The sequence below is a fragment of the Symsagittifera roscoffensis genome, chromosome 1 (genome assembly GCF_963678635.1).
Source record: "Symsagittifera roscoffensis chromosome 1, txSymRosc1.1, whole genome shotgun sequence".
Lineage (NCBI taxonomy): Eukaryota > Metazoa > Xenacoelomorpha > Acoela > Convolutidae > Symsagittifera > Symsagittifera roscoffensis.
In genome coordinates, this window is record NC_087062.1 from 32,586,222 (window position 1) to 32,608,443 (window position 22,222).

Here is a 22,222-nt window from a genome sequence, read left to right on the forward strand (position 1 = left end):
CGCATTTGAACGCAAGATTTGCAGCTCCTGTGAGTACTCTCATAGTACTCAACTACAGCGTTGGGAATTTCTAACTTTGAGAACCTTCAAATTTAAGGTTTCTAAAAATTTAATTTTTGAAAAAACCATAAAAAACGTCATATCTCGAAAACTACAAAAACTTGAGCAGTGTTATTGGGAGGCAAAATTCACAACCCCTGAGAGCACTCTGACCGCCCCCAACTACAGGGTTACAAATTTCAAAATTTGTGAACTATTTTATAAATTGAGTTTTATGAAAAAAAATTCTATAAAATCACAAGAAACGTCATATCTCGAAAACTAACAAGATTTGAGCACTCATATTTGGAAGCAAGATACGCAAACCCTGACAACCTGAGAATACTCTGACTGCGCAGTACAGAATTGGAAACTTCGATTTATGAAAAAAATTTAAGTTCTCTGAAAAATTTTGAAAAATCCTAAAAAACGTCATATCTCAAAAACTACAAATATTTGAGCAGTCATACTCAGAGGCAAGAATCTCAACCCCTGAGAGCACTCTGACTGCCCCCAACTACAGGGTTACAGATTTCAAAATTTGTGAATTAATTTGTAAATTGAGTTTTATGAAAAAAAATTCTATAAAATCACAAAAAACGTAATATCTCGAAAACTAACAAGATTTGAGCATTCATATTTGGAAGCAAGATTCACAATCCTTGAGAGTACTCTGACAGGACCCAACTATAGGGTTCGGAATTTCAGATTTATGAAAAAAATTAAAACTAAATTCTCTGAAAAATTTTGAAAAAATCCTAAACGTCATATCTCGAAAACTACAAGGATTTGAGAAGTGAGATTTGGAGGCCATATTTGCAACCTCTGAGACGAAAATTTCAAAAATTGAGACATTTTTTAAAATTAAATTTTCTAAAAAATTTTGAAAAGTCTCGAAAATGGCCGTATCTCGTCAGCTAAAAGGATTTGGCTATTCATATATGGAGGCCAGAATCGCAAAACCTGGTAAAACCCTGACAGCATCCCACTATTGTGTTGCTAATTTCAAAATTGCTGGATTAAACACTGAATTTAAACTGGAAAATTGAAAAAAAATCTTAACCATTGCAATATATGATATAGCTTAAATGTGAAAAAATTCTTTCTTTAAACATGCAAAATTATTATGCTTCAACATGGGAGATAACTGTCACTCGCATTTAAATATAGTATAGATGACGCGTTTGGGATATCGAATCCTGCTATTCCAGCAGGGTATAGTTCCTTATTTTATAAACTGTTTGAACAGCAACAGTTAATTGAACGACAGCTCCGCATGTTTGATACGGCTTTCATTTATAGGCTGAGAAATTCGTGTTCAAAAACAAAAACACACAAAGCCAGAGCTGTGTACACCAATTGCGATACAATGTTCAATTTGAAATTATGCCGAAAAAATATCGCTAGCTTTGAATAATCATTGAGAAAATTTAAGCGGCAACTAAGAATTTTTGCATTAAATATTTTAAGATTGAAACTTCTTAGATACACCAGCCCAATTTGAGAAACCTGGATAAATAAATAACTTTTTCATTTCGCTGGGAACTCTCAATTGTAAAATACATTTTTTAAACCAGAAGTCATGCCGTTTTTTCGTGCCATTTGAATTTAAGTTAATCGAGAGTCAAATTTGCCTTTCTTGCGGAAATGAAATTGAATTGAGCTACGAAAAATCAAAACACGAAAACCCTGATTTAAGCGTGAACAACTTTTAAAAAATTTTAAGAAAAAGTGAACACGATTTTTATAAGTTTCTTCTATGTTCGTTGAAAATTTTATTCAAAATTTACAACAACAAGGTGGTATAAATCAAAATTACTTTCAATTATGAAAAATAACTTAAATCTCAGGAAAAATCTGTGCCGTTGCAACTAAGCCGACAAAAAACAAGCAGACAAACGAGAGGATTCGAACCCAAACTAGAGGTCGTGGCAAGATTTGAACGCAGGATGTTTGCCGTTCAAAATGAAGATGTTACTTCTGTGCCAAGCGAGCAGATGAAGCACGGGAACTTCTTTGTGTTACCTGGATGACGTAGTCATAGCAACACCGACCCTGGAAGGGGTGCCGGACATCAAGCCGACGGGACTTCAAGCCGAATCGTAAAATTAGGGACTTCAAGCCGAATAGTTCCTTATAAACTAGTGAAATATGATTAATTTGAAAACCATTTTGAAGAGTTTCCGAATTTCATGATCTTTCTTCACAAGTTATTGGCGTTTTCATAAAATTTAAGCCTTCAAATGATGTTTCGGAAAGTTGGAAAGTAAAACATGGTTGAAGGCATTTTTCAAGTTTATAATTTATGCATTTCAAAAACCGGCTGATGTTATTAACGGATGCCAATCACAAGCGGTGCATTGGCATGAATAACGTTTATTATGGGCTAAACTTGCCAAAATTTTTGAAAAATAACGTTTTACAGATGATAAAATAGTGTTTTGAGGTGCTTGTAAGTTTTAATTTCGGCTTGAAGTCCCTTCGGCTTGAAGTCCCGTCGGCTTGTTGTCCTAGACCCCCCTGGAAGACCACATTGATCGGCTCGATGAGGTAATTGGATGCATAAAAAAAGCAGGCTTGAAATTTAAACTATCGAAGTGTGAAATCCTGAGGGATTCGATCAAGTACCTAGGAAGAATGGTGGACAGGCATGGTGTGAGGCCGGACCCGGAAGCAGTAGAAACTGTGTTGACATGGAAGGCTCCCAGAACATACACACAGCTTATGAGCTTCCTAGGGTTTGCCAACTATTACCGTGAGTTCATAAAAGGATATGCAGACACGGTGTATCCAATGCAAAAGCTGATGCGCAACGAAGGGAAAAAATTCGAATGGAGCGATGAAGCTCAAATGGCCTTTGAGAACATAAAGCGGGAACTGTGCGAGGCGCCAGTGCTGGGCATGCCTACTGAAAAAGGCATGTATGTTCTTGACACAGACGCATCAGTAGTAGCCATCTCGGGAATACTGCATCCGGATCAGGAATGGAATGGGAGAACCGTTCTCCGTCCCATTGCATATGGCAGTAACGTGTTAAGTGACACTGAGATGAAATATGGTGCACCAAAAGCTGCAGAAATGTTTGCAGTAGTCACATTTGTGGAAAAATACCGCGCATACTTGGGGAGCGCTCCCTTTAAGTTACGCGTGGACAACAGGGCGTTATCCTGGTTGAAGACATACTCGATGAATCAGAGTTATATAGGAAGATGGATAGTGAGACTAGATGGCTACCACATGATAATTATTCGAGCACAGGATGCGTGACAAACACCATAATGCTGACAAGCTCAGCAAGAAATACGAGTTCTATGAAAGATTGGAACAGAAGCAAGCCAATCAGGCAGAAATGAAGGAAGGATTCTTGTTTCTGGACAATGAAACTTAAACTTATGGAGCGCTTTCCTTAACGAGATGATTGGACAAGTCTGGACATCCAATTCCAGGACATCCTGAGTTACCTGTGGAGAAGGCAGCCGAGATAAAGATCCTACCCAAGAAGGACCAGGTGCCCTTGGATCTGTTGCTGCGCTCGAACCTGGTCCAGCAGGAACTCTCTCGCATGAACATTAACAGCCTCTCATTAATGGATAAAACGGTCAGGTCACACTGCAAGTGATGCGGATGCTGCGTGGATTGTTAGGGATAGAAGTGACCCGAGATGACCCCGAGTGGGCAGCAGCAGTGGCATCACTGACAGTCAGTGAGAAGGTGAAAATCATGCCGTCCAGACGACAACACAAAGAGAAAGAGAAGGATTGTAGGACAATAGTTCAGCAAATGGTATCCTCAATACCACACGAGGTTTTAACCAGTACTTCTTACGGACGGAAAGAACAGGGGAACGATTGTAACAGTCGCCTACTGCAGTCACATATGAGGCTTAAGAAAAATAGGCCCTATAACCATTGGCTCAAGAGTCAGGGACACTATCTCTTGTGTTTTTCTACCTCAAGAACGGTCGGAGCCAATTCGATTCGCTTGCGACATGAGACTAGAACCCGCTACAGCTTGAAGGCTACTACCAAAATATCCCCCCACTCTAGAAAATAAGAACGTCCCCATACTCAGGTCTCAAAATACCCAAAATACGCGAACGCCGTTAAAAACAGGGTTGGAACAATCCGTTAAGTTACTTTTTATTGGACATTGGAATTTTGATCCATTTCAGATGGATCAACCTAAAACTCGCCTTATCTCAACATAGCAATCATAAAACACACTCGAGAAATTTAAATTGGGGACTCACATGTTGATGCACTCGAGTACAAGGAGTAATTAAATTGGTAAGCAACTCAAGAATTAGATAATATAACTAGATAAGTTTAATACTGGTCAGTTTTGGTAACAGAAGTAAATTCTGGCTCTAGAATTGGAGTTTTTATATGAACCATTGGGACACTCAAGCTGTCCACCTTTCCATTGAAGGCTCACTCTAGTTTGTTCCGAATCGTTGTTCTCTCTTCTTTTTATTATCTCTCTTCCTATTCCGGTATAAGACAGCTCTACTCGTGTCCTATTTTATATCTGTTTTTCTTGAGCAATTTCCCGCAATTGTAAATTCGGATGTTCTGATCTTTCACTTTTTGTTTTTAGTTGGTACGAGAAAACTGAGCATGACAGGCTACATTCGAAATTTTGAAAATTAAAACTTCACTCCAAAATTACGTATTTTCGTGTCTCTCAAGGTCAAACTTCCAGATCTGACCGACTGGCACATACTCCCCGGACTCAAGATCGATGTCCTCATCGCGTGCTGTCGTTGTCAGTGAATCCCCAGAAGCCCGAGTGTCACTCAAGATACAGTGCCAGTGGTCATTTACAGAAGTTTGCAGCAGACTCAAGTTTATCTACCTTCAAAAATTCACGACCAAAATGATTTAAACAGCAATCAAAATCTGCACACACCTGCACCTTATGAATTCCCGCTTTTTAAGCTGGTGATTTAAAATTTCTTTTGTCCTATTCAATCAGGAAATTGTCATGCAGCATTTTGATTTATATAATAGATCTAGCATATTATTAACAATATCTTATTTGTTAAAATTTCTTTTTCGTGAACCCAGATTTCATCCGAGTTCACCCTCGAGCCCCCTCCCTCTCAAGACTCTAGAATTTTCCTTTTGAGCCACCGACTCACCTTGTGTTCTTCGCCCTCGAGGTTCCCGATCCAGATACTTTTGACTCTGTGATCTGTTCCAATAGTGCTTCTTGGTCATCGGAGCTGATCACGATCTCCTCCCAAGCCTTCAGCTGTTCATAGGATCGCATCCACTCCCTTTGCTCTTGCAATCTCTTCGCTTGATTCGGTAAGCTCTTCACCTTCGACTCCCGGTTCAAACAGAAGGAATTGTGAAGACTCAGGCTTACATTCTTCGCCAGGTCCTCCTCCAGTATTGACTCCCTCGCTCTAGTGTTGTCTCTGGATACTCTACCCACTCTTTTCCACCCCGTCGTGATCGCATTTCGATGGGTCAGCAGAGGTCTTTTGAAGGCATCTGGTCCTATCTCGGCCTGGAATTGTCGATATTCCTTTTGATGTTTCCTCATGTGATCCTTCGTCGCTACATATAACCAGGATGTCAACGTCGCGCGAAACCAAGGAAAGAATCTCAAGCGGCTCCACACGTGTCTGACTTCCATTGGTATGGCGAACACCTTGCATGCTGTCTCGAACAACTCAAGTCTCCTGCTGTAATCTATCGCGTGAATCGACTCTGCTGTTGGCGTCTTCGATTCTCGATACTTCGCTATGTTTTCTTCCATCCATCGTAGAGCCAGCATTGTGCTCACCACCAAGATGGTCACTTTTTGTTGATGCTCAGGTAGTCCCAACGACCTGATTTCGTCTACATCCCAGATCAGGCAGAGATTGGCTTGGTCTGGGTACCACACTGTCTGCGCCAGACAGTGGCACGGACAATCCCCGTGTGTGAGGTCGATGCTCCTAAGATTGCGTTCTCCGAGGCTTCTAGGAGAGGCTCAAGTTCCATCATCTTCTCGTGTATCACGTCGACTTCTTCCAAGTTTGGGGCACTTACCATGGGTTTCCCAATCACGTTTTGTCTCTCGAGGTCACTTGTATTTTCGCTCTCCAAGCCTAGAAGTCCTTCACCCCAGATTTCACTCAAGTCGTCCCTTTGTTCTTTAGGCACTGTTCCTCGGATCTTCCTCAACAGCTTGTGTGAATGATGTGACATCCGAGCCAGTCTTACACATTTGGGCACTGAGAAGGCTTTGTCTATCAATACCCTCTGGCTGGATACTTCTACCATCGCCATGTGCAATGGATAGTGGCTGCCACATAGGTTGGCCATCACTGACCCCACTAGGGACTTCGCATTTAGAGGCAGTCCATAGGCTTCGATCATGGGAAATCCCATCTCCGCTTCGAGTCCAACCTTCCAACTCTTGATGTGTTTCTGGGTCACCTGCAACACTCCGGGCCATGACTCCACGCTCAACGCGGTCACCATGTGGTGTTCTGACTCTAGCCTCTCCAATGACTGGAGACTACACATTCTCGAGAAGAACCCCAGAGCTGTTGCTAGGTTCACAGTGGTACTCGCGTAACACTCAGCCACTTTCTGTATCTCACTTTTCTCCCTTTCGGCGATATCTTCAAACCAGGTGACTAGGTCTTTTTTCTGGAAAGACTGTATCCTGATGCACGATCGTCCATCACAGGTGTGCTCGCCATTCCCACACGTCGAGTCAAGACAACTGCCCGGCTACATCTTCTTTACCGACCCTGTTCCGCTCGTCATCTCACTTGACTCCTTCATCTGAGGCAGGATCAGTCTATGTACTATACTCAAGGTCGCTAAATCTTCATCCTCTGTCGGCGCCAATCTCACTCGCTCAGTGACTTCCTCGATCAGGCTCGCATGGGGATGTGGACACCAAGAGGGCCTGAGCAACTTCCACACCACTCCCAGATTCGTGGTCAACGTGCCGTTCCCGTTACCCATTCTTAGTTCTACTCTTTTACTTGAGCGTGGCACACTTATTACTTCCGGTGCTCTCTCGAGAATCAAACCCAGACTAGGTCTCTCTCTTTCCACAGGGTCTATCTCCATTATCCTCTCTATCCAGAACTTCAGCAACTCCGCCACCTCATAGTTTCTGTGGGCACCTCCAGCTTCTAAGTCTAGGAAAGGGTTGTATGCCATCCCAATCACTCCAGACACATACTGATACTCTCCCTTCTTGTTGGGTTTCAAGTACTCTCCTGGAGGAGCCAGGTTACTTGAACAGCGTGTTTCTCCTCGAACTTCTTGTTGTAGAACCTCCGTATCTCATCTAACTTCCTGTGGCTCTCCAGAGATTGCCTAGAACCATCTTCCTTTTCTATCCCAGTACTCTGGTACACATTCAAGATTACTGTGGAGACTCTCCTCTCCAGCGTCTTGCTTCCAATTGCTCTCTGGTGACATGCTAGGATGGTACTGTCAGTCATCATCGACATCGTCCATCTCAAGAAGCAGGTAGCATCCTTCCTCCTTGCCAGGCTCAAGCCTGAGTTGTCCCTAGCAACATGCTGCATCAGCATTCGATATACCTCTAGGTTCTTGCCTCCCAACTTCAACTTGTCGTACGAAGTTAGTGTCTCTAACTCTATTCCCAACAGGCTCCACGCAAACATCAGTTGCCCTGCGGTCCTAATAAAGGGATTCGCCATCAACGGCGATGCCGATGATGATGTTCTCATCGCTTCTTCAAAATGATCCTTTAACAAGCTCTGCCAAGTTCTCTTCAGCTGGCTCCCCAATTCTAATTTATTGATACCAGCCTTCTGCTGGTTAGCGCAGTTGCGTCGTTTGCGTGACACTCCACTGTCGAGCTTCTTCAGGCAGTCTTCCAATTCCTGCAATGTTTCCAGGGCCACCCACCACGGTCGGGTGGTGTTCCTCGTTTTATTTTTCTCAAGAGGATCGCTAGTCACTTGCTTCCCGGTAGCCTGGTGTTCATTTGAGACCCATTCATTACCGACGTCCACTTCCCAGGTCTGCCCGCTCGTTGAACCTCGCTTCATTTTTATCCTCTGAGGTTTGAAGTCTTCTTCCGTTGCTGAACTGGCGGGGATCTCCATCTCCTTTTCTACATCGAGCAGTTTCCTCGGCTCGTAGCTACTCTTGTAGGCTGCTGTCTTCCATCGTGCCAGAACCATGGGGGCCGTCTCTCTCAAGTTCTTCTCCGAGACCGCATCCGCCGAAGGACTTCCCAATCCCTCCACGTCTCTCTTCCTCTTGCGAGACCTCACGTCTTTACTCGGGGGCGTTGTCGTTACCATCACTGATTCGACTTCCTTGTCTCCCCCCAACCCTTCCGACTCTTGCCTCCCCCTGCTCGAGCCTTAAGGATATTAGTACTTCTAATTATATTACTAGTTCCGACCTTATCCCCCTTACATGTTCAATTATTTTATCGTCAGTTTTTTGTTTCGGAGTAGAGCTGTCTTTACATTTGTCATCTCTGGTCTTTCGTGGTGCCTTCCTCAAATTGACCATCTTGCTCAGCAGCTCTTCTCTAGCTTTCTCCTCCAGACCTGTCCCCACCAGGATAGGTTCTCCAAACTTCACCACCGTGTCCCACAGCTCCTCCTTGAAATCGTCCAATGTGGTGTCGTCGTCCACTTCTCGATTAAAATCGCTCAAGAATTTTCGCCAAGCATCCGCATCCAGGGTACCTAGGAAGGCATCCCTGTTTCCCTCGAAGGTGTTTTTCTCCCTTTTGTCCGCACTCAAGAAGATCATTCCCATGTTGGGATTCTCACTCGTCAGTGGCAACTCTAGGTTCTTGCGAGGAGATGAGGTCAAAGGTGGCGTGGGGGTGTCTGCCCAATTTTCTCCACTTAGATCTTTCAACAGCTCTTGCGTGGTGAACTCTTCCTCTGATGGCTTCTGCTCCGGGGTATTTCCCACCTCCATATCCTCTCCTGCCTCGCTGAGAGTCTCATCCATGCTCTCCTCCCCCGATTCTGCTTCTCTTCTCTCAAGAATCCTTCTGAATCGATCCTCTACGGGACCACTCCTTTTATCCCCAGGGGTATCCACTGATAGGGGTGCTGGCGTAGCTGGACCCGTTTCCTTGTACTCTGTCAGGGCCACGTGCAATGGACCTGCTGCATCCAGCTTTTTTCCTTCCTGATTCCTTTCCACCTGCTCTAGTCCGTAAGGTGCCCGGTATCTCCTTGTGGCAAACAGCACCTCGTCTGCTTTCAGTGCGATAGGCCGTTCATTCACTATCATCCTGTCATCGTCCCACACCGGCAACTGGTTCTCTAGACCTGCCCGCTGAAGTATTCTCAAGGCATCTCCTACCTCGAATTTCGGGGGCATCGACCCTCTCATTTTCTTGGCTTGAGTTGTCCATGAATTTATCTTCGCATCACTGGTGTGAAAATAAATCGCTGCAGTGTAGCCGACGAAGAGAGGATCCCAGCCGTCGATGAACTCCTTCTGCTGTTCTTCGGTTGCTGCTCTTGCGAAAAGGGATGGGACCACCAGGGAGCTGTTCATCCCCAGGGTCATTCTCCTCACTGTCGGGAATTCGGGAATGCTTGCTGGCAGGACTTACTTCTCCAATATCGCTTCTAACTCCCTCTTCACCAGCTCGAAGCTCTTCTTCCATGCGGGAATTCTCAAGATCTCTTGCCCACTTGCTGTCAGGGGGTTTAGGTTCCAGAACTTGGGATAAGTTTCGATGGGGCCGTCGCGCTTGCCTCCCATCCTGCACTGCAGTTGTCCTCGAAAACTGTATGCCACCAACTCCGGATCCTTCACCTTTCCGAAGAGCACCGTGTTGCTCATTTGCGCCCTGAGCACCTCCTGTTGACATCAATTAAGTGTCGTTCAATCTATTATGCTTATGAGGCTCACGTGGGTCACTGAGTGTCGATAAGCTTCCACCAGAGGATCTGGAAACGCGAACGTGACTGCTGGTCCATAGATACAGGTTACGACTTCCTTTAGCCCCCGGATCATCCCCATGGGGTCCGATCTCATGGCCAGGCATAGATCCGTCAATAGAGGCATGCCCCCATTCACTTTCCTCCACTCTTCTCTTGTCTTCGGGCTCTTTTCTTCTCCAGTTAGGTGCCGGTTCTGCATCAGTAGGTACTGTACCAGCAGCGTCTTTAGCCCGGCAGCACACTTATACGAGTAGGTGTCAATGCTCGAGTGTGCTCTCCCCATCGACAGAGGCTCTCCGTATTTCATCAGTCGGTGAAATGACTCCAGTTCCCCGTGGGTTAGAAGCACCAATGTCAAGTATCCGTCTATCCGGAGGGTGTCCACGCCCCGACTGAACATGTATGCTGGGCCCATATTAAACAGGTACCTTGGGTAAACCAAGTACAGTGCCAGCAACAGACTGATGGGCATTTTCAACACTTCCTGTACGAAGGCTTTAATGATGGTATCTTTCGCGCTATAAACTCCGGCCAGGAACTCCTTTCCCCAACAAGGACTCAAGAACTCAAGAATTTCGTGATCCCTCCTCGTCCTCCGCTCACCCCTTTCGTGCTCCCTCCAGAATCCTCCAATCGTGACTTCGTTGGCTGCCGTGACGAACCTGCCAACCGTCATTTCCTTCTTTTCAGCCACTCCCAGCTGCTCCTCAAGAAAATCCCAGATCTGCTTCACCAGAAGCGGAGCATCTTCTCTTGTCTTCTCCGTGGCGTTCTCCAGCCTTGGTGTCAGGAAGGGCCACCTGCCTCCCTCTTGTGTCAGTCGATACACCATCGACTCCAGCTGCTTCTCTGATGCGGCCACGTTCTTCCTCTCGTTGCTCGGCCCTCTAGATTTACTGGTGGAGCTTGTGATAGTCACCTCCATGTTTCGAAACCACAGACTGGCCGTCAGGTGAGCCACCACTGGATGATCGTCCCCTATAATCGGACTGAGCTTGAGTTCCCTAGCAAAGTTAGATATCTCCAGCAAGAGGACCTCGTCCAACACGATGAGGATGTCTGCCAACACGATGAGGATGTCTGCCAACGCGTGGGACACATCCGCCCACGCCGCCGCAAGCTCTGACCTACGAAGTCTCAAGTTTGTAGGTTCCAGTTCCCGATTGGGAGCTGCCATCAAAATACGCCATCCATTCCCTTCTGCTATCAAGATCAAGATTGCATACATAAATTGTAGAGCGGGAGGCATGCTCGCGTAACCGGGGGACGTCGTGAACGCCACTTTCGTCTTGGAGCCAAATCGTGAGGCAACATTCTCTTGTACTTCATTCATGGCTGCAAATAATGTCTGGATGGCTTCCCAGATCTTCTTCGGCGTAGGTTCATCACCCTTGAGCTGCTCAAGAAACCCCGTCGCATGCAAGTGATCGTTCATCCCTGCAAACAGCAGCAGCTCAGGCTCGCAAGGCATCTCCGACTTTATTGCCACCACCAGGGTTAACATCTGGTTCAGCTCCGCTCCCGGCAATGAGTATATCAGAGTTTTCGGCCAAAACAATTTGGGAGACGTTCCCTCAAAGTCCGACCCCGCTACGATGACCACCCTCGCTGCGGCTGGGTCCGCCCTGTCATAAACAGCTAAGGTTTTGGCCAGCTGCGTATTCCCGCAGGGTTTCCCGTATCTGGGATCGTTGGCCAGTTTCGTGCCTTCATACGCGGCGTCTGGTAATTCCATCTCCCTCGGATCCATCAGCTTGTCCACCACGATGAGCTCTGCCAACACGATGAGGATGTCTGCTAGTTCGGTGTTTGCCAACTGTGCTGGAGTGGCCACCCTAATCCTGGCAATGCTAGTTCGGTGTTTGGGAGGCTCCACTACGAATCCCGGACTCCCTAATGACTTGAGAGGTCTATAGTTAATGGGTCCCATCACCGATTTTGTGGGAATCCCAGTCAGATCCGCCGTCTCTGCTATTTTTGCTCTCGAGAAGTGTGTCTCGTGAGCCTTCAGCCAGTCCACACACTGCTCTTCGTGCGACACCTGCTCAAGACCCAAAGCTTTCGCTAACTCTAGCCTGCACTCGAGGTACTCCAGGTCCAGCTCCTTGACCTTCTCCTCATATTTCAACCTGTTGGTCTCCACTGGTTTCTCCGGCTTCTTCTTCTCCGCCACCACCACCGAGGATATTACCGATCCCTGGGGCGTTGATGACGTTGCCTCATCAGCCTCCATGGGCGCAGCGCCCGGCAACTTGGTTCGGCTATCCCTCGAACTGTCTCTAGAATCAGCCATCGCCCCCAAGCGGCTGGACAAAGCTCTCGAGTTGAAGAAAGGTGGATTTGGGGGTGGTCCAAACGTCTCTAGTAACTCTGTCTCCAACGCGTTTATGTGCCTTTGGAAGACGTCATTCAACCACTCCACCCCTCTGGGCCTATCAAAATGAATCCCATCCGCAGATGCGTCGTCAGGGAAAGCAGATAGCTCCATTTGGTCTGCCACGTCCAACAGCCCAACGGCGAGGACGCTTCTTTTGTGTATCAGCCTGATTATTTCATTCAGGTTTCGCACCTTTGTGTTCATCTCCATTGCATGTTGATCCGCTTTCATGTTGTAAGGGACGGTGCACACCGTAAGAATGGCCGGATACATTTGAATTCGCAATTCCTCGAGAATGCAGCTCATCTTGTCGTGCAGCCTCATCACCTTCCTTGCTTCCCCCCTAGACACGTCATTCGTCCCGATCATCAGTGTCACCGTATATACTCTTGCCATACCTAGCATCTCAAGTGTCGCTAACATCTGCGGCGTCGCGGCTCCAGCGAAGCTCAAGATTCACGTTTGCCAATGGGACTGGATCCGGGTCAATACCCGCAGCAAGCTGTCCCCTATGATCAACTGGACCGCTCCTTCGGGCACACGTGGCTGCGTGAAGTATTCTACCCAAGCCGCGTTATGGAAGCAATCTCTCCTGTCCATCTGCGCCGTGCTCCAGTCCATCCGATTGTGCCTGTGGTATCTACCTTCCGTATTCTTTTTGTAACTCGAGATTACCACACTCCTGACAGGTTGTTCCCCCCACGTCGATGACAGGTCCACTCTTGCTGGACTCTCGCGATTCCTTAGTTGTAGCCGCTCGTGCAATTCTTTCAGTCGTGACGAGCTACCACTCACCTGACTACTACCCCGGGGTCGAACTTGGCGTATATCCAGGCAGCGCGACGTCCATCAACGGGCGTATTGCTTGTGTCTCTAGACCACGCAGGGAGGACGCTGATTCAGACGGTATCCACACCTCCAGCCCTTCGTTCATATGTTCTTGAGCAGCACGATCGAGGTTGAATCGTCCCTTCGACCTAGGAGCCTCATCCACCTCCATGCGTGACTCTGGCCTTGAGCCGGTTACCACCCGCTCTTTGGGCCTAGCCCCTTTCTGCATGTCGAGCTCGCGCTGTCGCTGTTGGATCCTTTCAAGCTCTGACTTCAGCTGCTCGCAATTGGCGGCATTCTCCCGCACCCTTTCTGCCTGTAGCTGTTCAGCTCTCATCATGTCCAGTTCCCTCCGCGCTTGATCCCTCTCAACTTTTGCCTGGTCTCTCTCGAGCACCGCTTGATCCCGGTCGAGGTTTGCCTTGTTTCTTTCCCACTGAGTCCTCTCAAGCTCTCTCTTCATGATGCTGACGTCCGGATATGCTTCCCCCGTCTGCTGTGCTCGAGACATCAATGGTGTCTTGCTCGTGCTCTGGCCCGTGGATCTGGCTGATGGTCTGGCCGGTAGTGGGAATTCCCCTGCTCCATACTCAGTGTTATTACTCAAGCCAGGGTTCCTTGCCAAATCGAACCCCCTAATTGCTCCATCCACGTTCCAAGACAGCCGTCTGGTTTGCTCTTGATTAGATATCCCATCGGTGGTGTAGCCCACCATCAAAACTGCTTCTGTCGCAGACTCCCGACACTCGCCCTCCTCCTCCAACTGGAGGATGGTGTTCAACATCACTGCCATTCTCTCATCCACTTGAGTATAATCCAGGTCCCTCAGACTTCTATATAATTCGTCAAGTGTGGGTTTTTTCAAAGCCGTTGGCATGGACTTCCAGAATCGATCTGCCATTTCCGTAAATTCCCAAATGATCTTGAGTATTGAGTTCTACCTGAGCAACTTGAGTATTACCTGAGCAACTTGAGTATTACCTGAGCAACTTGAGTATTACTTCTTGAGGTGTCGTTCAACTTGTGTTCTCTTTCTTCAATTGAATACAGTTGAGTAGTCAATTTGACTTTACCAAATCAATCTGAAAATAACACTCCATTTTTAGACTAGCAGGTGGTGTTCCTAACCTAAAAACCCCTTTTACTATTATAGTTAAAACCCTTTCCTTTCCGTCCTATTTAAAATAGTTCAATTGGAAATTTTCTAAAAACATGCAGATTCATTTTATGTTTTAGCACCATCAATCATTTAAAATGATAATTGTCATGCCAATCACCTCTAAAATTCTCTACCTGTTTTGTACCTCCACACCTAACTCGAGATTCTTCCCTCATGCCCAACTCAAGACCCCCGCGTACCCGACTCAGGCGATGCTCAAGTAGTATTTCTTGTGAAAATGCACCATTATCTCAGTTTCTGCGAAGACCACGTGTAGGATAGCGTACAATTCCCTTGGGCTCAATTTCCCCCTGTTTGGGTCATACACCGGCATTGAGACCTCCGTTATCCCTCTTTCAATCATGAAGTCTCGTAGTCTCGTTAGTGCCAACATCACGTGTTCAGGATCGATCGTGTTTCTGTCATTGACCCTCGTCACTAGGAAGCACAGATATTTGCCCGGGACTTGTGCTACTGATGGTGGAAGCGCGGCCATTCCTCCCAGTCCCGGTCTCTGTCTAAACAGAAACTCCACGTTCTGGTATTCTCTCTTGAAGTCTGCTTCCAGTCTTGATTTGAAACTCATGTCTGTCCGCCGTGATACAGATTGCGCTAGTCCTGTCTGACAAAATGAAGTCACTATCCGTTATCAGGATATTCTCTGAGTATTCGTTTGGTATTTCAAACTTCGTTTTGAAATTCCGTCCTATGGTCGGCTCGACCTCTTCCCCTTCCAGCTCCAGTCCGCACTTTTCTCTCACTTCTCTGAGTTTCTTTATCATCAAATTTTTGGTGTGGGTAAGTCCTACCCCCACTCCCCGGACAAAAATATTTATCGACGTCCCCGTCGATGATGCTGGGTCTGAATTATCTGGCGGAATGTCGAGCGGGCTGTCTGTTGCCGTCCAGCCGAAAAGAGGATCCTCCGTTTTCATGTACTTCCCCGCTGATCAGTCAACTTGCTGTATGCTCTGTCCTTCCTCGCTTGCGTTCTTGACATCGCTCATCCATTCTAATATCCTCAGGTTCGTATTTTCCCTCCTCTCTATCTCACTCTGTTCTAAATCCGTCTCCCGCTCCGGCGTCGAGTAGTCTTCCTGTGGATAGTGTTCATTGTCATTGATGATCTGCCATTCACCATCTGCCGCCAGCTCGCCCACACTTGTTAGTTCTCTGCTTAGGTCATCGAGCTTTATCTTGTCGATCAGGAAATCGTCTCCGTACCTGTTGTACCTCATGCCCTCATCCTCCAACTGGAGGATGGTGTTCAACATCACTGCCATTCTCTCATCCACTTGAGTATAATCCAGGTCCCTCAGACGTCTATATAATTCGTCAAGTGTGGGTTTTTTCAAAGCCGTTGGCATGGACTTCCAGAATCGATCTGCCATTTCCGTAAATTCCCAAATGATCTTGAGTATTGAGTTCTACCTGAGCAACTTGAGTATTACCTGATCAACTTGAGTATTACCTGAGCAACTTGAGTATTACTTCTTGAGGTGTCGTTCAACTTGTGTTCTCTTTCTTCAATTGAATACAGTTGAGTAGTCAATTTGACTTTAACAAATCAATCTGAAAATAACACTCCATTTTTAGACTAGCAGGTGGTGTTCCTAACCTAAAAACCCCTTTTACTATTATAGTTAAAACCCTTTCCTTTCCGTCCTATTTAAAATAGTTCAATTGGAAATTTTCTAAAAACATGCAGATTCATTTTATGTTTTAGCACCATCAATCATTTAAAATGATAATTGTCATGCCAATCACCTCTAAAATTCTCTACCTGTTTTGTACCTCCACACCTAACTCGAGATTCTTCCCTCATGCCCAACTCAAGACCCCCGCGTACCCGACTCAGGCGATGCTCAAGTAGTATTTCTTGTGAAAATGCACCATTATCTCAGTTTCTGCGAAGACCACGTGTAGGATAGCGTACAATTCCCTTGGGCTCAATTTCCCCCTGTTTGGGTCATACACCGGCATTGAGACCTCCGTTATCCCTCTTTCAATCATGAAGTCTCGTAGTCTCGTTAGTGCCAACATCACGTGTTCAGGATCGATCGTGTTTCTGTCATTGACCCTCGTCACTAGGAAGCACAGATATTTGCCCGGGACTTGTGCTACTGATGGTGGAAGCGCGGCCATTCTTCCCAGTCCCGGTCTCTGTCTAAACAGAAACTCCACGTTCTGGTATTCTCTCTTGAAGTCTGCTTCCAGTCTTGATTTGAAACTCATGTCTGTCCGCCGTGATACAGATTGCGCTAGTCCTGTCTGACAGAATGAAGTCACTATCCGTTATCAGGATATTCTTTGAGTATTCGTTTGGTATTTCAAACTTCGTTTTGAAATTCCGTCCTATGGTCGGCTCGACCTCTTCCCCTTCCAGCTCCAGTCCGCACTTTTCTCTCACTTCTCTGAGTTTCTTTATCATCAAATTTTTGGTGTGGGTAAGTCCTACCCCCACTCCCCGGACAAAAATATTTATCGACGTCCCCGTCGATGATGCTGTGTCTGAATTATCTGGCGGAATGTCGAGCGGGCTGTCTGTTGCCGTCCAGCCGAAAAGAGGATCCTCCGTTTTCATGTACTTCCCCGCTGATCAGTCAACTTGCTGTATGCTCTGTCCTTCCTCGCTTTCGTTCTTGACATCGCTCATCCATTCTAATATCCTCAGGTTCGTACTTTCCCTCCTCTCTATCTCGCTCTGTTCTAAATCCGTCTCCCGCTCCGGCGTCGAGTAGTCTTCCTGTGGATAGTGTTCATTGTCATTGATGATCTGCCATTCACCATCTGCCGCCAGCTCGCCACACTTGTTAGTTGTCTGCTTAGGTCATCGAGCTTTATCTTGTCGATCAGGAAATCGTCTCCGTACCTGTTGTACCTCATGCCTGTGCGTTTGCGATTGCCACTCCTTGTCCCCGCTGCTATTGACAAGTCTGGTTCTGTCCACTTCGGCACCTCACCTTGATCCGGATCGTTCCAATCCTCCTCCACAAAAAATTCCGCTTCAGAGTCCGCGTCTATTTTTTCGTTGTCATCCAAACTCAAGTTTTCATTGCCATCATTTCTATCTCTGGTGCCTTTCTCGTTCACTTCACATGCTGGTTCCACCAGTAGGTACTCTAGTCCCTCCATGTCTTTTGGTAGACACCAGTCCTCTGGGGATGGCATATGAGGCTTCAGGTTCTCATAATGTGCTGCTCGCCCAGTACTCAAGCGGTAGAACCGTCCTTGTTGATGTACTTCAGTTATCATGAATGTTCCTCTCCATTTCTTGAGTAGTTTCTTCGTCCCTTTGGGCGGTATCACATTCTGGAAAACCCACACATACTGGCCCACTTCATATGCCTTCGCCTGTAATATTTTTTCATCATATTTCTTGCACTGTCTCATTTGTGCCTGCGCAGTGTTCCTCTGCACAGCTCGTTAATTTCCTGCTGTCTCCTGATCGCCTCTTCCACTTAAGCTTGAGGTGACGTCCTCTTTCCTTCATACTCCGGGTAAAAGAACGTCAGGGGCATCGCTCTCTCTTTGCCTGTCAACATCATGAATGGGCTGATTCCCGTCGTTGAGTATTGAGTACTGTTGTATGCCCCTACGACTTGAGGCAGATACTTATCCCAGTCCGTCATGTATCTAGAGCAGTATACCCTCAACATGTTCACCAACGTTCTATTCTGTCTCTCTACCAGTCCGTTGGTCTGAGGGTGGTAGGTAGTTGAGTGTGCTTGAGCTATGTGTGACCTCTTCATTAATTCCTTAGTCAAGTCCCCCACAAAGGATTTGCCGTTGTCTGACTGAAAAGTCATTGGACAACCATACCATGATATCCAATGGGTTATCAAGTGGTCACAAGTCTCCTCAGCCGAAGCTGTTTGACACGGCACCGCCTCTGCCAGCTTTGTGAAGTGATCAATTATAACCAGTATCTGGTTATACCCTGAGTCCGTCATACAGATCGTTTGATGGTCTATTTGCACTACTTCATTAAATTCCGAGCTTTCCACCGACTTGAGTGGGAATTTCATCTTCCTAGGGTCTTTCACTTGCAAACATGCCAGGCCTGCATTCACCCACCTCTCACAGGCTTTCCTCAATCCTGGCCAATCGAACCTGTGGAGTATTCTTTGTTGCACTTTGTCTATCCCCTGGTGCCCCATTTGATCATGTGATCTGAACAGCACCTCTGTCTGATATAATTGTGGTAGTATGATGAGGTTGTGCTTGTGTAATATCTTGTCTTCTTCTTTTCTCTTGCATGCTACAACCCCATCAGCCGTGTGATAGAGTAACTCTTTCCTCTCTTTGTAGAACTGGCTCAGGATCTTGTAGCTGTCTTCCTCAAGTTCCCCTTCCTCCTTAGACCCCGTTCGGATCCATTTGGAGAGATTGCTTGTCATCTTGTCATTCTTCTGGGCTCTTACCAGGTCCGACAGCCTGTATCTCGCTCTGACATGTTCCTTCAGCGCCATGATTTGCCCATTCATCTCCCCAGGGTTGTGGACGTCGTCATTCAGCTTCACGCATACTATCTCGCCACCTTCATGTCGTCTTCCGGCACCAGATTTGTTCTCACATTCGAATTGCATGATAGCTCCCTTTCAAGTTCTTCACCACCTCGTATCTCCTGCATGTCCAAGTTGAAGGTTCCTGAGGACGGATCTGTTTGTAGTTCCCTGTCGTGGTGTCTAATCTTTTCTTCTGCCAATATCATGCAGAGACTATCTTGATTGTCACTGCTCGCTTCCGAATCCACATCCCACATTTCACACTCCCCGGACAAATTTTCTCCTTCAGTGTTTTCTTCTTCTGTGGACGTGGACCGCTCCCCGGACTCTGACCTGGTCCCAGGTATTTAGCTTCTTCCTTGAATTCCACTCTCTTTCTCCTGACTCTAGTCTGTTCAAGTAATTCAGCTGGGATCTTTTCAACCAGTGACTGCACCACTTCCTTCCCATCTAGATTAGTCACCTTCGAGGTGTTTCTATCACTAGCTGTTCCGTTCTTCCGCAGTATTGTGACCTCAGGTTCCTCTCTACAGTTTTCTTGACTCACGGGCTTATCATCTGCTAGTCTCTCGAGTAACCCCTTTAAGTCCTCGTCTATTTGTGCTTCCCCCGTTTCTACTTGGTTGAGATCGTAGCCTTTTGCTTTGAGCGTCTCCCTCACGATCTTTGACTTAAGCATTATTCCTATAGGCATCCCTCGATTCTTTCTTAAGATTGTTTTCTTCGTGGTTTCCTTTGGTAACTCGGGGTGATCTTCTATCGGTTTGCCTGATTTGTCCAACCATCTCGTGAGAGGAAGACTGTCATACGTTTCCTTGTCCATGAAGGAGAAGCCATCTTTGATTTCAGGTCTATCTGCCTCCCTCTGTTCTTGTCTTTCGTAGAACTCCGTCTTCTTGCTCAAGCTGTCAGCATTTTGATGTTTGTCTCGTGTTCTGTGCTCAATTATCATATTGTATCCGTCCAGGCGAACTATCCACCTTCCAATGTAACTTTGGTCCATTGAGTACGTTTTAGCTTAGTGCCCGGTTGTCGACTCGCAACTTGATTGGCTCGCTGCCTAGGTATGCCCCTATATTTCTCGACAAAGGTAACCACCGCGAACATCTCTACTTTCGGTGCTCCGTACTTCATTTCCGTGTCACTTAGGACTTTGCTCCCGTACGCTATCGGTCTCAAGACTGTCTTCCCGTTCCACTCTTGTTCTTGGTGGAGGATTCCAGATATCGCTACTACCGACGCGTCCGTATCCAGTACGTACATCCCCTTCTTTGTTGGCATGCCTAGTACTGGTGCCTCGCACAACTTTTTCTTTATTCTCTGAAACGATTCTTCTGCTGCGTTATTCCACGTGAACTTCTTGCCCTTGTGCCTCATTAACTGTTGCATCGGATAAACTTTGTCTGCGTAGCCTTTGACAAATTCCCTATAGTAGTTTGCAAAACCCAGAAAGCTCATCAATTGGTGTTCCGTTTTCGGCGATTTCCAAGTTAGGACTGCCTCTACCGCGTCTGGATCTGGTCTGATGCCGTGTTTGTCCACCATCCTGCCCAAGTATTTTATCGAGCCCTTGAGTATCTCACACTTTGATGGTTTGCACTTCAGCCCCGACCTCCTCATACACGCAAAAACTTCGTCGAGTCTCTCAATGTGGTCCTCTAGTGTGGTTGTCGCTATTACCACGTCATCCACATAGCACATTACCAGATTGCCGTACTTCTTCGTCACGCCTATCAGCGCGTGTGCCATCAACCGCTGAAACGTGGCTGTGGCATTGCAAAGTCCAAACGGCATCCGTTTCCATTGAAACAGACCCAACTCGCAGGCAAACCCTGTCTTGTCCCTGTCCTGCTTCCTCAGCGGTACCTGCCAAAAAGCCGAGCCTAAATCAAGAGTCGTAAAAAATTTTGCATCACCTAACTTCGAGAGGCTCTCATCAATCCTAGGTATGGGATAGGCATCCTTCACCGTGACGGAGTTCAGGTATCGAAAGTCACAACAAAACCTTAACTGGTCGCCTTTCTTTTTGGCCATCACTACTCCACACGCCCACGGTGATTTGGATGGTTCTTTCATGCCATACTCTAGTAGCGTCTCAATCTCCTTTCTACACGCATCCGATTTGTGTGGGGTCATGCGCCTCGCCCCCTCCCTGTGCGGTATTGCGTTTCCTCAATTCTATTTCATGCTCAACAAAATTGCAACACCCGATGTCTGCCTTATGTCTTGAAAAAACTTCTTCGTTCCGTTCTAGTACGTCCTTGATGGCTTCGAGCTGTTCGTCCGTGAACTTGCCCCTTAAGTGTTCAATATCCGGTAGGACCGGTTTATCACCCTGTATTTTGTCTAATGTGGGCCGTTCTGGGAAATTCGAACAGCTCGATAGTCCATCGTCCGTCTCTGACTTAAGTGACTTCACAAGACCTGACGAATCTTTTATTTTATTCAATTGTCTCAAGATACAAATCTTGTCCCTATGATTGGGACAATCAACAACTTCATTTTGTTTATGATTTTCAGTCATTTCATATCGAGTTTTAACAGACAAAGCATATCCCAGTTTCCTCCCCCTCTGTATCGTGATTGGCATGTCAAGGGTATTCAACAAAACACTCACGCAGAGACCGCTCTTCGTAATCGAGAAGGATCTTCCTAAAACAGCAGCACTTTGACTATTTGGGTTTGGGACTACAGATACCTGCTTGTTGTCACTTAGTTCATTGTAGTTTTTCATTCGTAAGCTTACAATCGCCGCCTCGTTCGCCTTTAGTCTCACCCTCCTACTCAAGAATACCGGTGCTTTGGTTTCATTTGCCATTATTAAATTTACCGGTTTGATTGCGTACCTCCTATCCGGGTTCCGTATCCTGAACATTGCGTTGCTTAGATCAATCGCTACATCAAAGTTCCTGATGAAGTCTCTGCCTAAAATAAATTGGTCAGACTCATCTAGGTTTTCTACCACAAGAAAGCTCATCCACAGGTTACGTTCCCCCAGATTGAGGGCTATTATCGGCGTTCTGCCCAACACCCGCAGGGCCCCCTTGTTTGCAGCTGACAACCGTATTCTCGAATCTATCAAATCATCTTTGTCGAAGCCCATTCGTTCCCAAGTTTCGATTGGTATGACGCTCAAGACTGCTCCCGTATCGAGTAACCCACGTAACTGAGTCTTTTTGCCACTTATGTCTAACACGTGTCCTGTCACATCTGCCTCTGTCCCGATGTGCATCGCATCTTCTTCAAGCATGACGCAGTGTCCGATCGATCTCACTTTCAACTCTTCTCTCCCCACGTAGATTTGCCCAATTAAGTCTTCATCACATGTTATCATTGTTTTGGTATAAATGTTGAATCCATCTATATATAGCATCACTTCATGTGGACCATAAGCT

The 22,222-nt window shown here is 46.5% G+C and overlaps 1 protein-coding gene across 2 annotated transcripts in view; it reads left to right on the plus strand.

Annotated features, from left to right (window-relative positions):
* LOC134842978 (guanine nucleotide exchange factor subunit RIC1-like) overlaps window positions 1–22,222 on the plus strand; it is a 300,792-nt gene that overhangs the window by 160,797 nt on the left and 117,773 nt on the right. The window lies entirely within an intron of this gene.